Genomic DNA, 22,650 nt, shown 5'->3' with positions numbered 1-22,650 from the left:
GGAGCATTTTATCCCAGATAACACTGCTCTTAATTTCCCTTGTTAGGTTTCTCTACTTGGCGTCTAAAAACTCTTTTGTAAGTTCTAGGCAGTACCTTGAACAATAAATGGTATGGTCTTTAACAACATTCTGATTGGAGAATAACACAGCTCAAAGAGTGCCTAATGCTCGGAGAAAATGTCATACTCTTCTCTAGGTCAGATGGCTGACCTAAAGAGCTGCTGGTTTATTTACTTTAGGTGAATCTCCAGGAAAGCCTTGGAGATCCATTCCTTCCCCCAGGAGCCAGCAAAATAACTCAGCATTATTTCCAGTAGGGATCCAAATGTGAAATCAACTTTTCTTCTCTGTTAAGTTACATAGCTCCTAGGTCCTTCTGGGTCTCTAGCTCAATCTAACTTTAGATAACTGAATGAGATGTTATTCTATCCCTGATAATTGGTGGGTGTAATTAACAATCATGGCTTAGTTACTTGTGCTTTAACTTACTGAGGGAAAAATTACCATTTTTCAAGAAAAAATTATTCCAAAGTAGTTTATTTTTGAGGGAAATTCTAGCATTCTTCAAGCCAGTATAATTCTGTTTTAGATAATTTGTGTTAATATTTTAATTTTTCAAAGTGAAATGAATGTTTTTAAATTTCAGAAGTTAAAAAGAAAAAATGGTGTTCAAGCTTAACATTGAATTCTTCCAAGAATCCTTGTTCTAAATTTAATAAGTTACTACCATTAATAAACCTCTGAACCTCATTCATTTACCTTATTCTTTACCATGTAATTTTAATGCATATTTTAAATTTATATATGAAAGTCTAAAAGGCAAAGCTTAAATCTGATTTTACATCCTCTATGTAGTAGTGATTACTCAGAGGGTTGTAGTTATTATTTAACAGAAATGGTCTGACTCTAAAACTTCCATCAGACAATAGTCAAAATGAAATGTAATGTCAACATTTAAAGCAAGGGGAGAAAAATGTGATCTTTCAATGGCTTATGGGGGAGAGGCCTCAAACACTTCAACCACTTCGCCTCTGATATTTAAGAGACTAAGTGAGTGAACTTAGGTTGTCCCTAAATAGTGTCAAAGTATCCCATTTATATTCAAGAATAAAAAAAAGATACAGTTGCTTGACATCATGTAAGAAAAAATAATTAAATTATTTTCTCTTTCTTCCTAGGCTATTCACTATTATCTAGATGAGTTGATATATGTGTATGTAGAGAAAATGAAAATTTTGAATCTCAGTGAAAAGCAAATAAAACAATGATATATAACCATTATCATAAATACTTGTTTCCATTTTAACTGATTGTTTAGAGTAACTAGAATTCACTTATGACCCCAGAACAATAGTTTTGAGTTCTACTATCTGATTCAATAAAAAAAATTAAAAACTGCATGTGATTTAATGAATAGATTTGAAACTAGAATGCCCAAACAGCTGGTCACTTTTATAAACTCAAGTTAAAAAGGCAAATTTGTGAAGAAATCAATATCAAGTTGTGATCCTTGTTTATCAAAGTATAGGCTGCTAAATTGATTTTTAAAAATTATTTGTTCAGAGGTCATTTGTGATACAGTTTGAGTCCTCCCAAATCTGTCCATGATGAATTCATACAGCCCACATTTGCAGAGGGATCATTATGTGCAAGGCATTTTACTGTCTTGCACAAAGGCTGTGAAAATGAATCAGAATGCCTAGTGGAGGAAACATGAAGGGTACATCACTGACTTTATCAGTAGCAAATTAAAATCTAGCCTCAGAGAAACCGAGGGGCAGATAAAGGGAGGAGAAGTTGGGGTGGCCAATGAAATAGCCATGTGAGAACTATCACTTTCTCTTGATCTTGCAAGTTTAATGGGACTTGGAATTAGTGTATCACAGTGTTAAGGGATACAGCACAGTGTGAAACCTGGAGTCTATCTGGGTACACATCCACGATCTGCCACTTGCTCTCTGCATGACTGGCCAAAGTTTTCTCCCATGTTGTAAAATAGTGCTATTAGAAGGCACAAATAAGGCTCTTAGTTAAAAGCACAGCATGTAGCAAGCCCTGAGTAAATGTAAGCAGCTAATACTGGGTGCACGGATTGGTAGAGAGGAGAATGAGAAAGGAACACGTTTCAGGCAGTCCGGATGAAGGAAAACACCTTGGGCAGGGTGGGTTATCTTCCAGGAAGAACAGGCTCCTCCCCCCTGGGGCTCCCGTGTGTGAGGGAGGGATCAGGCTGGGGAGAGTGGTTAGGGCCAGAGCATAGGAAGGAGGCTGTGTATCAGTTCAGGGTAATGGGTTTATTTTTTCACATTTGTAAACTTATTAATAACAATAATAATAATAGCTTTTACTTTCTGAAAAGACTCTAGGGACATGCAGAGGAAAACTAGACAGAAGATTACAAGTCTCTCTGGTATTTTATGAATTAAAAAATCGGTATTGTTTATGAATACAAGATAGTGTTTTATAATAACTTGTCAGGATAACCATTGTCTCTAACCAGAGTGTGTTTTGATTGGTGTCATGAAGTGTTTTCAACACGTTAATATCATTATCACAAATTTCTGAATTAAATTTAGAAGTGGAGTGAAACAAAAACTATACTATAAAAGGATTACTTCTTATATTTGGAACCCAGTGTCAAAAGCTCTTTTATCTAGGCCAAATGCAGTAAGACTTCAGATAAGTATTTTGATTACATGGGCCCAAAATATTTTCTAAAATCTAAAAGATGGCTTAAAAATAAAATAGTATCAAGATAAAGGGCTTAAAATCCATGAGATGGATGCTTATACTGATCATTTCCAGTCACTGTTTCATAAGTCAGCAAAAGGTGCTTCTGCAATCCGTTGAAAAGATGTGGGCATTTAGAAGGAAAAAAATCTTTTAACTACACTTTTATAGAGACAGGAAGCTGTACATGCCTTTGCAGTATTTTGCTTCTTCTTGAGTCTCTGATATCATTGATAGAGTCACCTCATTAAAAAGCATCAAAGAAGACATAACTGTTAGATAACAATGAATGAACCATTGAGTAAACTGCCTCGGAAAAGATATAGTCATGTGGAATATAATTGATGTGTAAGGTTTATTAACAGGGAGTTAAATAGACAAGGCTGTGTTTCCAAGTTGCTGTGTGATGCTCACTTTCCTCAGTCTCCAGTGCTACCTGTTGTGTGGCCCTCCGATTCACCATGGCAACAACTCAGCCAGTTTTAAGATTGTGATGAAATTCATCTGCTATACATTCTGATCCATACTATAGCGACATAAATGATGTGCTGGATATAAATGATAGCTGCTCCAAAGTATTATTTTTAATATTCAAATCCATCCAATTCATTTAAGAAAAAAACAATAAAATGAAAGAAATCCCTCAAACAGCTACTTCGAGTGTACAAAATTTGGAGCTAGTGTGTCTCGTACCACATTATACATCATTATTCACCAGACTCAAAATATATAACATAAGGGACTTATATCTTTCAGCATGAATTAAAATACTGACCTACCCTAAGAAAATAAAACCACAAATATGTATTTATGTGTCATTTTAAAACTAATTTTAATTATGTAATTAGTTCATAAATAAAATTTCATTTCAAAGGGTTAAAAAGGATTAAACCTGCAGTTCTTTTTCCTACCACGTCATCTAAGTTAGCCACCCTTACAAATTTAGTGTGTAATCTCATAGATATCTCTCCATGCATAAACAGTATTGTTTGAACATATAAACTAATTTTGATCAAGTCTCTGGATATAGTGAAGCCTGTGTGTGAACTCTGTGAAGCATCTCTTCCTTACCTGAAATACACTCTTGTTCTCAAGTGCTACTGGGTACATGCTGGGGTTAGGTTGCAGGGGTGTCCTACCTGTGGCCCATGCAGCCCAGGATGGCTATGGATGCGACCCAGCACAAAATTGTAAAGTTACTTAAAATGTTTTTTTTGCTCATCAGTTTTCATTAGTGTTTGTGTATTTAATATGTGGCCTAAGACAACTCTTCTTCTCGTGAGGCCCAGAGATGCCAAAAGTTTGGACACCCCTGGTAGGGCAATTACATAATTGGCAATTAGATAAGTTAGCCAAGCTAAACTACTGGGAAATGTCATTATTCAAGGAAATTTCGGTCCCCTTCAGCTATCTATTTGTTGACAGTTTGCCTGATACAAACAATCTGAATAAAGTCAAAGTCTTTCACTTGGATGTTTTTGTCTAAAATATTCAAGATGGCTCTTTGCATTAATTTAATTATTAGTCAGATCATCCAGTATGTGCTTTGAATATGGCTAAACAATTTAACTTTTTTCTATATTTACTTAGCCCTCAGACAATGCTTAATTTTATTGGTCAGTTGGGGCATAGATCAGCTATCCTAACTGAAACTCTTGTTTTTAAAATCAATAAAAACTAAAACAGATTTGATTGGTATGCACATACCCACCAAAAGAGAGAAACACCCAACAATTTTCTGTTCAAATGATTTTGAATCATTGACTTTTGAAGTGAGGAAATTTTTATTTACTATATATGTATATATACTATATATAAGTATACATATTAAGTATACACATTAAGTATACATATTACTATATAAAATATATCTATATTACTATATATACCTATATATTATTATAGGTATATATATAGTATATCTGTAGTATACATACAACTATATATTATTAAATATAGTACTATATTTAATTATATTATTAAATATATAGTGTTATACTTAATAATATAGCAATTCAGTATATATGCTATATATGAGTATATATATTGCTGTATATAAATGTATATAGTATATATAAGTGTATATATAGTATATATAAGTATATGAAGTAAAATATATATATGAAATGCTATTTATTCAAATAGCATTTCTAGCATTTCTGTACCTAAATAACTGAGTCCAAAGTTGTTCAAAATACTTTTTTTGTCTTAGTAGTTTAGTCAAATTACCAGATAGTCATTCTGCAGATCGTTGTTTATTTCAAGATGCCAAATGGACAATGCCATAATAATTAGATGACAGTATATAAAGACTCTGATAGTTCTAAAAGAAAGAGAGAAGAAACTATATCATTACTTTCGTCTGTGATGTTCAAAGTCACGCAGTCCTCATGAATACAGGACTAATGTATATATACTTCATTTAAATCAAATAATAGTTTCAATTCATATAGCTCACTCAGTCTAACTGTGGCCCCAGATACTTCTGTGTCTCCACTGGGTACCTGTTTCTTGGGTTGCTGTGAGGTTGCAGTGAGGCCAAGACCATGTGCACAAAGCTGTCAGGACCACGCCTGGCCCACAGTAACTGCCCAGTGGGCATCGGCCCTCTCGTCCCCTGCTGTCCTCATGCTGCTCCATGACTGGCCGGGACCCACAGCGCACCAGGACTGCACGGCCTCAGCATTTCTCCAGCCCTCGTAATCTACTCCAATTTGACTCATCCTTTCCCCCCCAGGTATAGCATGTGTCTAGTTAGCTTTTGATTTAATTCAGGTAAACACACAGGAACTACAAAAATGTACCCAAATAGCAAAATTAGATAAAACTGAATGGAGAAACAGTGGCTGCTATGAAACATCTCTCTCTTTGTTTTCTTTGGGAAGTAGAGGCAGTGATAGAAACTCTGTCATAAAAACAATTGGTAATCAGATAAATTAGACAATTATCTAAGTTAGGCAACTCAAACAGTGGAGATATCATAACTACTGTTTATATCATAGAATAAATTCCTCAAAATAAAAACATATAAAACCATGTAAGTCTTCTCAAAAAGTTAAAAGCACAAATGAATACTCTAATAAATATGCTTACTATCTTGGAGGCTTATAGAGTTTTGCTTGAACAGCCCACGTGGCCTTTGAGCAGTGTTTACTATCTGTGTATTATTAACAGGTGCATCAATGAGGTATCCATGTTCAACAACGTTTCTTACAACATTAATCAGTGCCCGTGATCTTTAGGGCCAGTATTAAGACTCCTGGGGAGCAACTAAAAGTTCCATTAGTTCATGATCTATTATTAAAATCATGTGGTCGAGGAAAAAAGAAAATATTAGTGGTTAAGTAGATCACCTTGGGAGACAGCGTGGCTTAAGCTATTTATCTGGTAGAAATAATACAGGGCATGACTAATTAAAAGTTAACTATGGTTCAGATACTTTTATATATGTTTATTGTTTCTAATCTTGACATTTTGAAGAATATAGTATTTTATAAAGTTTACGTGGAGAAAAGAAATTACCTGGTGCCCAATGTTATTTAATCAGCTGAGGTTAGTATTAAAGCCTGGGAGTCCTATTTCAAAATATGTCCTTGTGCATTTTCAAGAAAAAAAAAAGTCATTCACTGAGGCCTGACCTCATGCTTTGCTCCTACTCCTGAATATATGAACCAAACAGGATGGCATGAAGGTCAGGTCTCGATCACAGTTTATGTCTATTTTCCAGAAGAGACCGGCATAGTCAACTGATCAACCAACTCAACCCCCGTATTCTCAGAAGAGTGTGAGGTATCAAGTCAAGTTGTTGCTACCCTTGCAGCCTAAGCTTTAGCCTTAAAAATTAGACTAAGTTGTGCATCTCAATGATTATTAAATGTTATGAAGGCAAATCAGGAGGACACAAAATGACATACCTAAAGATAGTTCAAAATGAGAGGTATTGGTGAAGGTCAAGGGTGACTTCATCATGGAGGGAGAACTTTTTCCAGGCCTTGGAGACTGGGCAGGGGTGCAGTGGGCAGAGGAAAGAAGATGTGCTAAGCATAGGTATTACCCTGTGTGACGTCATGGAAGGGACAGCAACACAGAGTCTGTGGGAGACTGAGGAGACTGGACTTGTTAGAGTAAAGATGTGTTCACATAGTAGATAAAGATCTACCCCAACTAAATAGGATGGGACCTGCTTTAAAAGTGTCCAGAAAAAAACAGCAAGACTAGTCTGCTATTGATTCTCGACCAAGCTTGGTGAGCTCTGCTGGGCTGAACTTGATGATCATGAGGCAAAGGCACTTGAGCCAGGCACTGCTGCTCAATTTCAAGGCAAAATACCAGCCCTTGGTTCCAAGATGTATATCCTGGATCAAAGCCTTGAAGAAAGTCTTGAGACTTGAGGGAAGCACAAATCTACCAACACAAACCTAACCCCAACTTCAAATGACTTTCCTGTTGATGGTGGATTTGTAAGATCAGACATTCTTTTTGTTCGATCATTCTTATAGTTGTCTGACATATAAAATAAGAAACATTTATGTCATTGGAGGTGTCAGAGTGACACAAAGAAATGAAAATCAGTTTTGGAGGTATTAAGGCTTGGGTTCAAATTCTGGCTCTGGCATTTTCTAGTTCTCTAAGTTTGAGTGGGTTGTATTATCTCACTGAGCAATCAGCTAACTCATGTGCAAAATAGCAATACTGTTGCCTATCTCATGGAGTTGTTCGAAAAACTAAGTATAATACTTATATCAAGGACTTTATTCATATTAGGTATTCAATAGCTACGACTGGCCCACAACAATGACTGCATGCTTTTGCCATATTCCTAGAAAAGTCATCCATACATGGTATCTATTTGTGTATTATAGACATTTTATTTTTATACATTTCTGAAGGGGAGCTTATTGTGAGACCATTGATGAAATTGACATTGGACTCAAGGCTTGGTAATCTAGATCACATACTCTCTCTTAGGAAATATATAGTTTTCATAACCAATTTGGGGCATTGTTAGTTAATTGTGATTTAGTATGCACGTCCCAGGATCCGAGGAATATTTTCCAGGTCAATATTGGGATAAAGAAGAATAACTATTATTTACTAAATAGAGGTGTATGCTTGATTGCTCATTATTTTTGGCTGGGCTGCTGGGTATCTTAGTTTTTTTCTCTTACTTGCCTGCCAATTATTTCCCTGCATGGATTACTCAGAAATTAATATAATAATAATGATAATCATAACATTAATACTAACAGCAATGTCAACTTTTGTTTATAGGATACTATACTGTCTATGAAGTTCAACTGCTTTCATTATACCATTTATGTCAGCAGATCAGTGTTTACACTGAGGGATGAGAACCTAATGGATTTAGGATTCAGGGACTTAAAATCTGAAAGTGAAATTGGTAACAGCAGTAGAATAAAAACTTAAGTCAAGGAAAGAAAGAAGGTATGTGTGAGCGCCTGTCCATGCTTGCATGCAGGGGGGATGAAGAGACAAGTAATTTTTTGGAGGCAATTCACAATGCTCACTAATATGCAATACAGGCTACATTTGGGTTACTGAGTGTCCTGATCTGGGGCAGGTTCACGATGCCGCAACCCTCTCTCAACTGCAGTCTGTTTCCATAACTCTGGCTTGTAGAAGCTGCCAGGCATGGTGGATGGACATTCATTTGTTGGACAGTTCTAGGAAGAGAGAACTTCTGTCCTCTCATGCCCTGGAGTCCCTGGCTCTCTTCAGCTCTGTGGGGACAGGTCACAAGTCATAGACTCAAAGTTGGCATGCTCCCAAGGGTTGGTTTTTTCATTCTTTCTTCTCTACCAAGTTCATCTTCTGCATTTCAAATTTTGTTATATTTTCCATGTATATCAAGTTGTTATCAAGTTGTATATTTGATGTATATACATGTATGTATACCCTATGTATACTTGAATGTTGCTCAAATATATTATAACACATATTTATTTTACTCATATGACATGAAGGAATCTGAAACATAAAATATAAACAAAAATCATTCAAATTGAGGTAACTTCAAGTGTAAAACTACCTTAGGTTATATAAAAATACTTATCACATTATAATTATGAAATATAGCATACACAGGTCTTATGTAATGTATATAAGAAGTTTGTTGCTTTAGTAATTACCATGCTATTGATACAATATCTGTACCTGGATATTCAACATTGGTTGCATCTTCTTTTACTTCCTTACAAAGTAGGAATCATTACCTTAAATTGATATGTTTGAATTTTAAAATTTACTTATCTGTTGTATTTGGCTGAAATAACAGAAATTTGGACTCAGGAGTTAAACTCTTCAAATTCTGTTACTGCTATTTATGAAACATTTGTTTTGTTTTGTTTTAAGGACTAACATGAATTAAGACTACATCTAAGATTTAATTGGACAACTGATAACTTAAATATACTGCAAATTCTAAGTCCCACTCATCCAAATTCATGAGTTTACTTATAACTTTCCTCTTACTGTTGAAACAAAAACAGCTCTAAAGGCAAACACCTACTTTGTTAATATACTCAAATATTTAACGGGTTATTTTTTTTAAGATTTTATTTATTTGTTTATCTTTAGAGGGGAAGGAGAGAGGGAGAGAAACATCAATGTATGGTTGCCTTTTGTGCATCCCCTGCTGGTAGTTGGCCTGCAAGGAACCCACCTGCAACCCAGGCATGTGCCCTGACTGGGAATCGAACCGCGATACTCTAGGTTTGCAGGCCCGCGCTCAATCCACTGCGCTACACCAGTCAGGGCTAACAGGTTATTTTTTAAAAGAAAAACTATCATAATGCAGAGTTGGAACAGGGCACAATGCATAATGAGTTAAATACAAGAAAGGTTACATTACATGGACGTGGAGGGGGGCAGTACGCAAAGGAAAAGCGTTCTGAGGACCAAGGCTGTTTTCTTCTGTACGGTGAGAGATTTGGGTCTTGAGCCAGTGGAAAGGTTCTGAGATTTTTGGACTTGGATTCATTTAGAAGAGCTTGGCATGGGAACAGCTACATGCTATATTTGACCATTTTTGAAATCCATTCTTGTGTATTGCTGGTTTCATTCAGTTACTCTACAGCCTCTGAAGAGGTTACTCTTAGTACCTGCTGTGTGTCCCATTTATCACTGTGAAGGTTTTTACTTCCTTCTCTCCCTTGAGTGGTTTTAGTTCAATTTCTTTGTTTGCTGTGATTGCCTCTTGGTGGCCAGGTGGTAAAGGAAGGCTGCCTATCACATCAATCTATCTGTTGTACATATTATCCCCTTAGTAATTGATTTTTCTGCGAAGGTGATTATGTGTGTAAAATTTTGTGGCTCTATAGATAAAAATGTACATTTATCCTTTTCCAGTTGAACTTTTAAAATTTTGAGAATTTCAAAATTTTCTGGAGTGGGAGAAATACGGTATATGAATCTGTGTGTCTTGCTTTATCTCAGTGTTCTCTTTGGGAATAGAAAATAAGAAATTGATTCTAGCATAAGGAGGCAAAGAACACTGCATAATCAGCAGGGTTTTGCATGGACTAAGGAAAGAGAGAAACATAAGTAGAAAAGTGAACAAGTGCCTTTTAAAAAAGATAAGTGTGAGGCTTAAACTGCCGAAGAATTGAGAGAAGGGAGAGCAGAGGCCACTAAGGAGATCAGTAAATCTCATGGGCAGAGCAAACCCAAAGAACTGAATTGTGAGGTAGTACAGTTCAGAGCCCAGGACGCCCAGGTTAAGACTTATGGAGATGGGGCCAAATCAATGTTAAAGTCAATGACAAAGGCACTTGATGGGCCTGGGCTACATGGTCTGCACTGGGTTGGAATGAGTCAAAAAAAGGGAATGGGAGTGTGGTGTGGAGGAAGGGCTATGGGAAACCAAGGGAGGTGTCTGTTCCCAATCTCATGAGCCAAACGTTCATTCTCCTCAGTTCTTTTTCCTATAAGCAACAAATGTTGATTCCTCAGCTGTAATCTGTGCTCTGAGTTAGGTTCTGAGGATCTAGCAGTGAATACAATAATCATGATCCCTGATCTCCTAAAGGTTAATTTAAAAAACAATATAGACAATGAACAAATGATGCACAATATAACAATTATAGGTTGTGACATATTAGATAGGAGAAATATAGGCTTAGGAAGAATATAACTGTCATTAATAATAAAAGAATCAGGAAAAAGCATCTCTTAGAAAGCAGTAGTTTCTGAGGGATAATGAGGCATTGCCCAGCTGAAGAGGGGGCAGAGCACAGTTCCAACCAGAGGGAACAGCCTGGGCAAAGACCCTGAGGCAAGGAAAGTTTCATGTGCTCGAGAACCTGAAAAAAAGGCCTGAGTAACTAGAATATGGCGAGTGAGCAGGAAATTTAGAAAGCACTGGTTGAGGTGTAGAGGCAAATAGGTAACAATCAATAAAAAAATCAATAAACACACACACATGCTACTGCTCTTTGGGTGGCACAGTTGTTGGAGTGTCGCCCCATGTAGCCAAGGTTGTGGGTTTGATTTCAGGTCAGGACACATACATAGGTTGCAGATTGGATCTCTGGTCAGTCGTATACAGGAGGCAACAAATTCTCTCTCACATCAGTGTCTCTCTTTCTCTCCCTTTCTCTCTCCCCTCCCCTTCCTCTTTCTCTAAAATCAATAAACATAAAAAAATTAAAGACATGTGCTACAATGCTTTGATGGTCCTCTAATCATAATAGGATAATAGGACCCACCTGGGGCTACATTTTCGAAAACATTTGAGAGTCAGACAAGAACTCTAACTTCCTAACTACAAGTCTAGTTAGGAAGCTACTAGGGTATAGGATACAATGGTTACATGGATAAGAGTGAAAGAATGAAAACACAGAGAAAGCACATACATTTGAAACAGAGTTGACAAGACTCTGATTAGATGCCATTGTAGGGTAAAGTAGTAAGAATGAATCTCAGATTTTGGGACCCAGCAACTGGTGGGATCCCATTTACTCTTTTGAGAATTAGATGATTAGAAAAGGGAAATTCCTGTGTGTATTTCTGTGTGAAGTCCCTGCGTGAAAGGGTGGGTAACTATCTATGGTGGGAGAGAACAAGGATTTATTTGTAATCTGTTAAATTAGACATGCCTGTGGGATGTCGAAGGGAGAGATGCTGTGGACTATTAGGTGGGCCCAGAGTTTGGGAGACAGGGCTATGCTGGGAAGAGGAACCTGGGAGGAGCCTATAAATACAAGAATACACATCAAGGTATTTAAAACCATGTGACTGATGGGCCCACCCAGGACAAAACCTTTAGTTGTTATACTCTTCAGAGGTCAGATAGTGATTAGGAGGCAGAAGAGAAAAGATTGAAAACTTGTGGACCACGACAATAGGTTGAAGGCCAAGAGAGCGTGGTGTTCGAGAACCCCGACAGAAAGGGCTTCTGCGTGAGATGAGGAACAAAAGGTGGAAGTCCGGGCCTACCTTTGCAGAAGTACTTAAACCGTGGGCATATAAGCCAGCCTCAAGTCTGCTAAAGGGAGAATGGGAAGTAAGAATATAGAAATAGTTCAGTGTAGATGTCTCTACACTGAAAAATGGGTCTGGAAAAATGGGACAGGAAAAATGGGTCTGTGCCGAGAGTACAGCAAGAGATGTAAAAAGATTTGGAATCGAGAAAAGTTTCAAGTTATGAGGGAGATTTTGGAGCCCTTTTGCGTGCTGGTGTGAATAATGGAGTGGAAAGGAAGACTAGAAGCAGAGAGGAACTCTCTGAGTGGGCGAAGGGCGATTGAATGTAGAGTTGAAGTGGAGGTTTCATGTTGATGTTTTATCTTTGTCTATTGTAAAACAGAGAGAGGCAAAATGCATATGAGTAAAGATACCCATTTTTTTTCACTCAAGAGGGAGTGCGGACAATAGTTTCTGGAGGCTTCTGGCTTTCCTGTCTAATCTGAGACCTGTTGATGGCTAAGGGTGAGGAAAAGCTGGACGTCTGGTTTGAGGAGAATTTCACTAAAATGTTTTCTCTCCCTATTGGTTGAGAATTATAATTCATACAATAGAAAGGGGATAGAGACAGAAAAATAGTTTGTTCCACATTTATCACTTCACAGATGAGCAAATTGGAGCCCAGATAATCAGCATTGCTGATGAAGAATCAGACAAGAGTCTAAGTCCTGGACCAATACTATTTCCACAGATGCCTCAGAATATTAAGTATCCTTAAAATGAGTGCTCAACCAAAAGGAAAATGCAGTTACCTGGCCACTACTCCAAACTAAATAGGAATGATTTCAAATTACTGGCACTGCTGGAGTATCATGGAGATATAATTAGCATTTTAACAGATTTTCGGGGTTTCCTTCCAGTTGGGAGTTTCAAGGAAACAGCTTTCTACAGAAATAGTGGTCTGTTCTCCATGGTGCTTTTCCAAAGCAACTAAGAGATTGAAGCTAATTTTAAAAAGTTCACTACTACGTCCAAAACCCACAAGAGCTAGTAATTAATTTAGGTAAGTGAATTTCCTTCAAGAAAAATTTAAAAACAGATTCCAAAGCTCATTTATCTAGCTGTAAACAGGGAATGCCAAAGTCCTGTAGTTCTGAATATTTTCTGTTTTCTTTTTCACTCAAACATATGGGAACTAAAATTAACATTCAGTTTAGTATACAATTTGCCTAAATTGGCTAAGAACAAATAGGTTTATGTATTTATGCCTTCATCCAACACTTAAAAAATCTGTCAGCATATTTTACATAAAGATATATGTCTTTAAAAAAGACCACATGAACAACAAGAAAAATAAAGAAACAAAAACTCGTAGACACAGACAACATATGATGGTAGAGAGAAGACGGTGGTGGGTAGTAAGGGCAAAAGAGGTAAATATAAGGTGATGAAAGAAATGTGACTTTGGGTGGTGGGCCTGCAATGCAATGAACAAATGATGTACAATAGCAATGTGCACTTGCAACCCACATAATTTTATTAATCATTGTCATCTGAACAAATTTCATTTAAAAATATTTTTAAATAAAAGGGCCACACTTTTTTTAAAGATGCTCTTTTTTATAAATGTATCCTTAGCCATAGCTATAGAAGAGTGTTCTTACTAGTGATAATGTGAGCTGGCTGAGTTTTCTAGTGTGACATTAAGAAATAAATTAAAATGTCATTACAAAAGACAAGCAATATCCACCACCTTTATACCCCGATCAGTTATAGTGAAAGTAAAGGGTATTCTGTGTAATATCCTTTACTTTTATTATAATTGATTCTGAAAGCATCAGTTCTTGTGGAGAAGTGTAATTTTAACTCATAATTTTGCTCATTTATTTTCAGCTCTAGCCAAGAAATAGTATCATCAGGTATCTTAGGCACTCAGATCTTCAGCATATTCTCTTGGAGGGAGACATGAGGATTTTATGAAATATCAAGCTGAAAGTATCTACTGCATTAAATGATACAAGTGTGAGAGTAGAGAGAGCTCTCGTAGAACTGAAATCAGCCAACCTAGGGAAGCATTGGATTTTGGGGTGATAAGATATTTGGGAGGACCTTGTTTTTCTTTTATTTGTGCCTGCAGCTGGCCTTTGGTATCATCTAGATTTGGACAGTCATGGTATCATCTGGATTTGCATGGTCACATAGAGTGGCCATTAACCACGTGTGGCTATTGAGCATTTTAAATGTGGTTAGTCTGGTTTAGTTGCACTGTAAGATACATGCTGGGTTTCAAAGGCTGAGTAGAGACAAAAAGAATGTGCGATAACTCAAGTTTTTAAAATGTTGACTACATAGAGAAATGATAATGAGTCTATTGAGTTCAATAAAATCTACTATTAAAATTTCATCCTTTTAAAATATAACTACCAGGAAATGCAAAGTTACATGTGTGCTTGCATTGCGGCTTCCTTAAGTTTCTACTAGACAATGCTTATTAGATATTTTTTTAATCAAAAGAAAGGATTAGTTGGTCAGGAAAATCTTCATGCCTGGATTACCTAAAATAAGAGCAATAGATGAGAAAAGCCTTCTTTAAAAATTTTTTTATTTACTTATTTTTAGAGAGAGGGGGAGGAGAGAGAAGGAAACAGTAATATGTGATTGTTTCTCACATGCCCCATGTGCTCTGCCTGGGAGTCACACCAACAACCCTTTGGTTCGCAGGTTGGCACTCAATCCACTGAGCCACCTCAGCCAGGCTGGCAAGGAAAGACTTTAAACATTTGTGTTATAGTGAAGTAGGAAGGTTGAACTGCCTTAGTTAGCTGGTAGAAACTCGGAAGCAGCTGTTACCTGTACAGCATTTCCCAAAAAGAACAACTAAGGTGGTTGCTCATGTGGCACAAGCCTCTCTACCTTTACTTATTACTATGTTTTAAGGATTTTATTTGTTTATTTTTAGAGAGAAGGGAAGAGAGAGAGTAACAGAGTAAGAGAAACAGCAATGTGTGGTTGCCTCTTGCACACCCCCTATTGGGGACCTGGCTCACAACCCAGGAATCTGCCCTGACTGGAAATCAAACCAGTGATGCTTTGGTTCACAGGCCTGCGCTCAGTCCACTGAGCCACACCAGCCAAGGCTCAACCTTTATTTTTGAAATGATGGAATCAGTTTTGTTTGAGTTTTTAAAATGGGATTTCAAGTGTCAGTTGGCAAGTACTGAAAGAATTGGGGAGAGGAGAGACTTTTTACCGCTCTCACTAACCTGCATTTCTTTCATTCATATTTATTGATTGATCAACAGACACTCATTTGAACTTCTTGTATGTGCAAGGTCCTGTGTCAATGCTACAAGTTTAAAGACTTAAAAAGAGAGAACCTGAGTCAAAACCTTTTTGGAATGACAGGTATTTAGTGAATAATTACCATAAATTATCATCAGGGTATCAGTTTTTACAACAGACATGAGTATGACATATTTTGTTAGGTTTCTTATGCATTCCTATTTCAACTAGGAATGCATAAGAGGAGTTGAAAAGGCCTTCACAAATAAAGTTAATGTTGACACTGGATCTTGATGTTTAAGAAAGAATTTTCAAATGGATAGCGACAATAAACATTTATGGGCACCTGCCTTGTCCCACAGCCAAGGCTCCGTGCTCTCACATGGTTGACCCTTTTAAGTTCATAATCATGGGATATTTGAATTTCTTTATTCTTATAAAAGAAATAGGGAATGTTATTTCATGATAAATGATATGTTCAGTGTCACAGTGCTATGATATGTGTCCAGGTAGATACTGGAGAAATACCCGGTACATGCAGCAAATACTGGAGAAAAGTCTGCTAAAAATGAGTGGGGGGAGAACAGGCACGTTTAGTTCAGTGAGCAGAGAATGTCAGGGCAGTGAGGAACTCACAATCCCATCCACTCCAACTTCCTCCTTGTAAAGGGGAAGCACATTGACTTGCTTAATATAAGTAAATGGCAAGGAAGGCTGGGTGGGAGCCTGGGGGTTCTGCTGTAAAGGCTGAACTTTTTTCTTGGCAGTGGGGGGCTTCAGCCTCCTAGCCCAATTAAGTCCAACTAAGTAAGCCATCTAAGTAAGCCTCTTAGTAAGTTCATCAGAAGTTACTGTAGTAAGTTGTCTGGTAACAACACACACTCACCCCAACTCATCCTTTACTGCAAGCTATCGGCTTGTTTGCCCAAGACTGCTCTCTGTATTCTACAATTTAGAGTTGATATTATAATATAACTAAAATTTGTATCACCTAATTTCTCTTTTTTAATATTCTGATGGCTTTTCTTCTCCTTTCATTGCTTTCTGAAATACTTGGTCCTTTAACAGGACCAATCTGAATGAGATAGTTATTATAATACAAAGTCTTAGAATGTACAGGACCCTGGATCTTCCCAATATATCAACTTGGCAAACAATTACTGGTCTCACTTTGCTGAGAATTTGAAGGTAGATGATACACTAGACTTTGACTCCAAGGTCTTTGTAGCCCGTGGGGGAAATCATCTTACATATTAAGCACTTGAATTCTTCTAAGTGCTTTACACCTGTTATTTTGTATAATATTCATAGCAATTTTATGAGAAATGAACTTCTATGCATCTAATTAAAGAAAACAATGTGGTAAAAAATAATTTGAGAACTTTCTCAAAGTGACACAGCTGGTAAATGGGGCCACGGTTCAAAACCAGCCAGCTCGACTCTAGATCAGTCTCTCTTAATTACTAACTTATACTACCTCCCACTGTAGATAAAATAAATATGAATAAACAGAGAATGTAATGTGTGCTAACCCCATGGGTACACAAAGGAAAATGAAGAGGGAGACAGGTGACTTCATGGAGGATGTGCCTTTGGGGACAGGGCAAGCTTGGAAAAATGAAATAGAGACAGACTAATGGAGGGGGGTGAGGAGAGAAAGGCATTTCAGGTTGGTGGAGGCAGGGCCCGTGGAAGGCTTGAGACAGGTACAGGGAATGTTGGCTTCAGAGCACAGAATGTGCAGGCAGAAAACAGCCTGAAGAAGGAGGCTTGACCTAACTGTGAGGAACTCGAGTACTATACTATGGAATTTGAATTATATACTTAAAAAAAAGACAGGCACTGAAAATGTTTGAAAGGTTTTGAGGACAGGAGTAACACGACGAGTCAGTGTATTTTAGGAATAATGACCAGGTCAGCAGTGTGGAGATGTCCAGCCAGGGGGTTTATGTATATATTTCATGTTAGAATTTGGAATCAGATGCAGGGTCACTCTAGTGGGAATGGCAATAAAAAGCGGATTTTTATGAACCATCCATCTGGGCCCTGATTACAGGCCAAGAAGTTTTTACAGCCATTGGACAAAATGAACAAAGGAGTGAGATGCTAAAAATCATGCTTAGAATGACCTTAGGGTGACACTGGGGAAACTGAGGACAGGGAGGGCCTCTAAGATAATGCAGGTGAGGGCTGGCCAGAATGAAGTATGTTTGCTGTGGATGTAGAGTTAATGGCACACAGTAATTGATTTGATGGGGATGGATGTGGAAAAGGGGAAAAAATCTAAATGCCTCTGAGTTTTCAGAGAATAGTGGTAAGAGTGATAAAAAGGAAAGTCGTGAGTCGAAGCCGAGTTGAGAGTTACTTTGTGAGTGTTTGGAACTGACAGTATCCCTGTGGATCTATTCATTGACTCCGCAGCTCCTGGCTGTGAGCACACTGACTCGCAGAGTGATTGTAGGCTGAGCTAAAAATAGACGCAGCTTTCATGATGCACAACATCCTGTGTTATCCTCTGGTCTCTTGGAACATGGACCCACTTTAGACATGACATTTCGCCTTGAAATGTCACATTCAGAGGCAAGCAATAATGGTAACACCAGAAAGACTTCCTTTTTATCAAATAGAAATTAATACATTTGATTGTTACTTTCTAGAAAGTAGTCCACTTATAAGCCTTTAAGTCTGGATAATTGCGGCTCAGCACTGCGGCACCAGAAGCCGGGGAGAAGAAGAATACCCAAATCCCGAGGCACATACGGATTTACTATCAGACAGCCCACCTCCACGAGGGAGGGAACCTGAGCAGTATACACACAGGTTGGCCTCAGGCAAGATTCTGCAAATGAGAAAAAAAATATGTAAAAAAATTTTTTTGCGTTTGTCATGAATTCAGACACTGATCTGTACCCATCAGGTGCTAAAATATTATATAATATATAATAATTATTAATAACTCATTTAGTTTTATTTTATTAGGTATTATAAATTATACCAAGTTCATGAGCATTATCTCAATCCAATGTAATAGCACTGGGTAAGTATTAAGATACTTGTAGTAATATATCCATTTTACAGATGGGACAGTTGAGATTTAAAGAGTTTAAGTAGCTGCTTGATGTCCCGCTAATATATTTCATAGCTGAATTGAAATCCCATGCATTCCTGACTCCAAAGTCTGTACTTGTCACGGTTAGGCTGTCTTCCATCCAGTTCTTCAAAGCCCTGGCTAGAAAGAGCAGTGGTGGTTCTATAACCCAGACTTGGTGGAAAGCACCCATCAACTAATCTTCATTCAGAATGAGCAGTGACTTGAAGCTTAAATATGGTTCCTCTAATGCTCCAGAGTAGCCAGCAGCTCCACCTGAAAAGCCACAGCAGATGCCCTTTTCGCCCTTTAATCGTATCTGCTAGCTGATGCCTAAGCACCACCCTATCTAGCAAGGGGAGGGGGTGAGGTTCTCGTCCAATATTCATGTTTCCTCTTCATGTGATGTAGCAGAAAAAAAAAAAACATGCCAGCCTGCTTCTTCCTAGTTCTGGCCTAGAACCCAAAATAACCCTGATATTGTTTTTCTTTAATCAGATGCTATTTTTCCTCCAGAAATCGGAGTAAAACTTAAAGTTGTGTTTCATGTTTAACTATTCCCCTCAACTTGTTCCAACTCTTAAATGACTCCTCTCAGACACTTTGGAAACAAAACATTATTCAAGGAAATGAGCATTGGGAAGTTGTAACCTTTAAAACAAATATTAAAAATCACATGATACGTGCTATTTCTGCCTTCAGAGAATCTGAAGCTGTATTTTGGGCATAAATTATACAAGCTTCACTGTATTTCCGAGGGAATGGTGTTAACTTTATTGAGTTCTGTAAAGTACAGAAAATCTGGAAAAGAAAGGAATTGGATAATGAGGGGGAGTTGTTTATGGACTTCTATACATTGTAGGTCCCACATATTTTCACCTTTCTTGTTCTACATGGGAATGGAAAATGGCCTGGAATGTCCAACACCAGAACGACATGACTTAAAAAATGTCACCCAACAACAAATTTCCACCAGTTTAGGGATGTGTTCATTCTTCTGAGATGCAAATACCTGTAAGATGAGTAAATGTTATAGGCCAGAGATAATGATGATTAGGACCTCAGTGATCTGGAAATTTACCTGAAAAGAATCTTCTCTTGACTCAGAGAAGAAGGTACGCCAATTTATTGATTTGCTTTCCAGGCAATTACATTGCCGACACTTGTTACTTAAAGAGATTGAGAGAGAAAGAGAAGAGAACATTCAGAAGTGATTAGGAAGGTGGCTGAGAAACCAGGGCTCATTTGTCCAAGAGAAAACACAAGGTTAAGGGTATACTTGTCTTAAAATATGGACAAATGGGTAGATACCACAGGGATAAAGGCTTCGGGCTTAATGAAAGAAAGAACTTTCTGAAAGTCAGAGTTATTTAAAGATGAACAAGGCAGCTTCTTTTAATGCACAAGATTGATCTTAAACTGTAGACTCTTGACAAGCAAGAAGCAATAGAATCGTATTGTTGACATTATGATTGTATGACTCACTAACTTCCTAGTTTACTAATCAGGAGAATTGTTTGTGAATGTTCTTTATTTGGAAGCAGGAACAGGGAGTAGTAGAAAGGAAGGAAGATAAATGGAAGAGAAGGATCTGGAGGAGCTGTTGTGAATACAAGGCTAACTCCCAAAAACCCTTGACCTTCTCTTTCATTGAAAACAGAACTCTCCAGGACATTTAGCACTGCTCTGGATTACTACCAAGTGTTCTGATGTACACATAAAAAAGAAGCTGATGTTTTACCCATATGGATACTAATTATTTGTGTGTAAAACCCACCCAAGTTACATGTTGGAATTTAAATGGATGCCCTTTGGGGATTCTGTGACTTAGTTCAAATATATATTCACATGGTGGGAACCTAAAGCCAAAGAGGGAAATACTTTTAGTTTTTTCCATACTCACTTATGTCCTTCTCCATTTTTAAGACAGGTTGCCTCTGCTGACTTATTTTCCACCCTGTTCATATTCATCAACTCCTCTAAATGCTATAGTCATAACCAATGGCTTATACAATGTGACCAGAACAAAGTTCTTAAGACTGAAAAGGAAATATTCTATTATTTTATATAAAAATTTACTCTGGGGAATTGGGAAAGTAAAAAAAAGCAAAAATAACATTGAAATCACCAACGATCCTAGTGTGCAGAAATAATCACTGTTTATATTGTGATATATTGCTTTAGCTTTGTAAGTAAGAAAATAATAATTTTTGCAATATGAAAACAAAATTTGCATTCTGTCATTTTGTCAAACTTAAGAGTGCTATAAGCATTTCGTGGTGGCCTAATGTATTCTAAGAAAAGATGATTTTAAGGACTAAATTTTAGCTATTTAGTCCAGTCCTCTTTCAGACACTTTATACAATTATTTATGATGAATATTATCTACACCTCCTAAAAAACATTTGCCTTTGCCTGTTTTAGTAGGCCACTGCAATTTCTACCTTACTTCAAAGCTGAATGAAGATATATTCTTTATCAAATAAACCCATTTCTTCTTGTCTTCACATTGGAGAGTTGGGCACCGTTAGAATTTTGATATAACCTCTCAAGCTTGAAAATAAGATGTCTCTCATAACTGCTTCTTTCCTAAGGGATGGTAATGCCATTTTCAGAGAGCCAGCCTGAGACAGTGGGGAGTGAACACTGAGAGAGTCAGGCAGTTCTGAATTTAAATCCCATTCTGCCATTCATCAACACCATCCAATTAGACATTGGACAAGATCACTTACTTTTTTCTCTGAACGTCAGCTTCTTCTGTAAAATGGACTGGTTTTATCAATTGAGACAACATGCTTGAAGTTCCTCGATTATTGTCAACCAATGCTAATAGATTAATACTTGATGATTACTGAAGTCCCCTTGCACGTGTGGCTTCATAAGCCATCCTGTCTATTTCTACCGAACTTTGTCATCGCTGTGTTTTGGTCAGCCATACAATGAAGACTGCTAAAGCGGTGAATGGCAGAAACTTTTCTATTGTAACTATGTAGGGTCTTTATTCTAAAGGGAAAGCAAAGGACTTGAACTTAGGAAGGGCAGGAGGGCCTCAGCATAAATATACTTGGGAGAGAAACTGGTGGATGTATAAGCCTTACATTAAAAGGTTGGGACTTCCAGACAAAATGGCAATGTAGGCCAACAGGGCTCTCCTCTTGCACAATCAAAAATACAACTAAAATATAGAACAACCATTGCTCAGAACCATCAGAAATAGAATTGAATAGAAAGCCGACAACTAGGGAATTAAAGAAATCACATCCATCCAGACAGGTAGGAGGGGCACAGACATGGAACAAGCTGGTCCTACACCCATGTGTAATAGATAAAAATTCAGGAGGGATATTTCAGAGGCGAGGAGTTCCAGCCCCACCCCAGGCCCACCAACCCAGGGTTCTAGCACCAGGAAGATAAGTCCCCACAACTTCTGGCTGCAGAAATAAGCAGGGATTGGGTCGGTAAAAGAAACTTCTTGAGCCTCAAACATTTACTCTTAAAGAACCCACACACAGACTCACCCACTAAGACTCACTTTCTCTGAGCTCTAGCTGTTGGGTAGCAGCTTGAAAAGCACCCGTGACATACCGAGAGAAACTGAAGTGTCTGATATCAAGGAGAGCAGAGGCCATTGTCCCTTTGCTAAACACTCCTCCCACAGAGCCTGAGAGCTGGTGCCATATCTGAGACTGCATCGACCAGGCTGACACTGTTTGCCCTGCCTTGAAGATCTCCAGAGACTCGGCCCCACCCAACTCATGGGCCCACCCAAACTCCTTCTCCTTGTGAATGGCTGGTCTTGGCTCATGCCTCACAACTTCCTAAGTCCTACCAAAGAAGCAATGTCTGGGTTCAGTGAGCCCCAGGCCTGGCACTAATAGCAGCCAGCCTAGATTCACAACTTGGCTTTGCCTGGGACTCTCCAAGCCCAGAACAAGTAGCAACTGTCTCAGATTGATTTCTAGCTCAGGTAAGGTGCCCCAGGGAAAACACAGGTGGGGGCTGACCTTGGCCTGGACCACCCTGGAAACCCCAGAGCCAGCGTGCCCAGCAGACAGATACAGACCACATCAGAGCCCACTACCCTGCCCCTGCACAGCCAATCTTCCATGGAGGGTGGAAGTTGGTA

General features: G+C 38.0%; 1 protein-coding gene across 4 annotated transcripts in view; it reads left to right on the top strand.

The window, feature by feature from the left end:
• TMEM196 (transmembrane protein 196) overlaps positions 1 to 22,650 on the top strand; it is a 51,981-nt gene that overhangs the window by 1,539 nt on the left and 27,792 nt on the right. The gene's annotated exons all lie outside the window — the stretch shown is intronic.

Source organism: Sturnira hondurensis, unplaced genomic scaffold (genome assembly GCF_014824575.4).
Source record: "Sturnira hondurensis isolate 20B ecotype Veracruz unplaced genomic scaffold, ASM1482457v3 Scaffold0008897, whole genome shotgun sequence".
Lineage (NCBI taxonomy): Eukaryota > Metazoa > Chordata > Mammalia > Chiroptera > Phyllostomidae > Sturnira > Sturnira hondurensis.
Note: the sequence above shows the minus strand (reverse complement) of the source record. Positions and strands in the feature narration are given on the sequence as shown.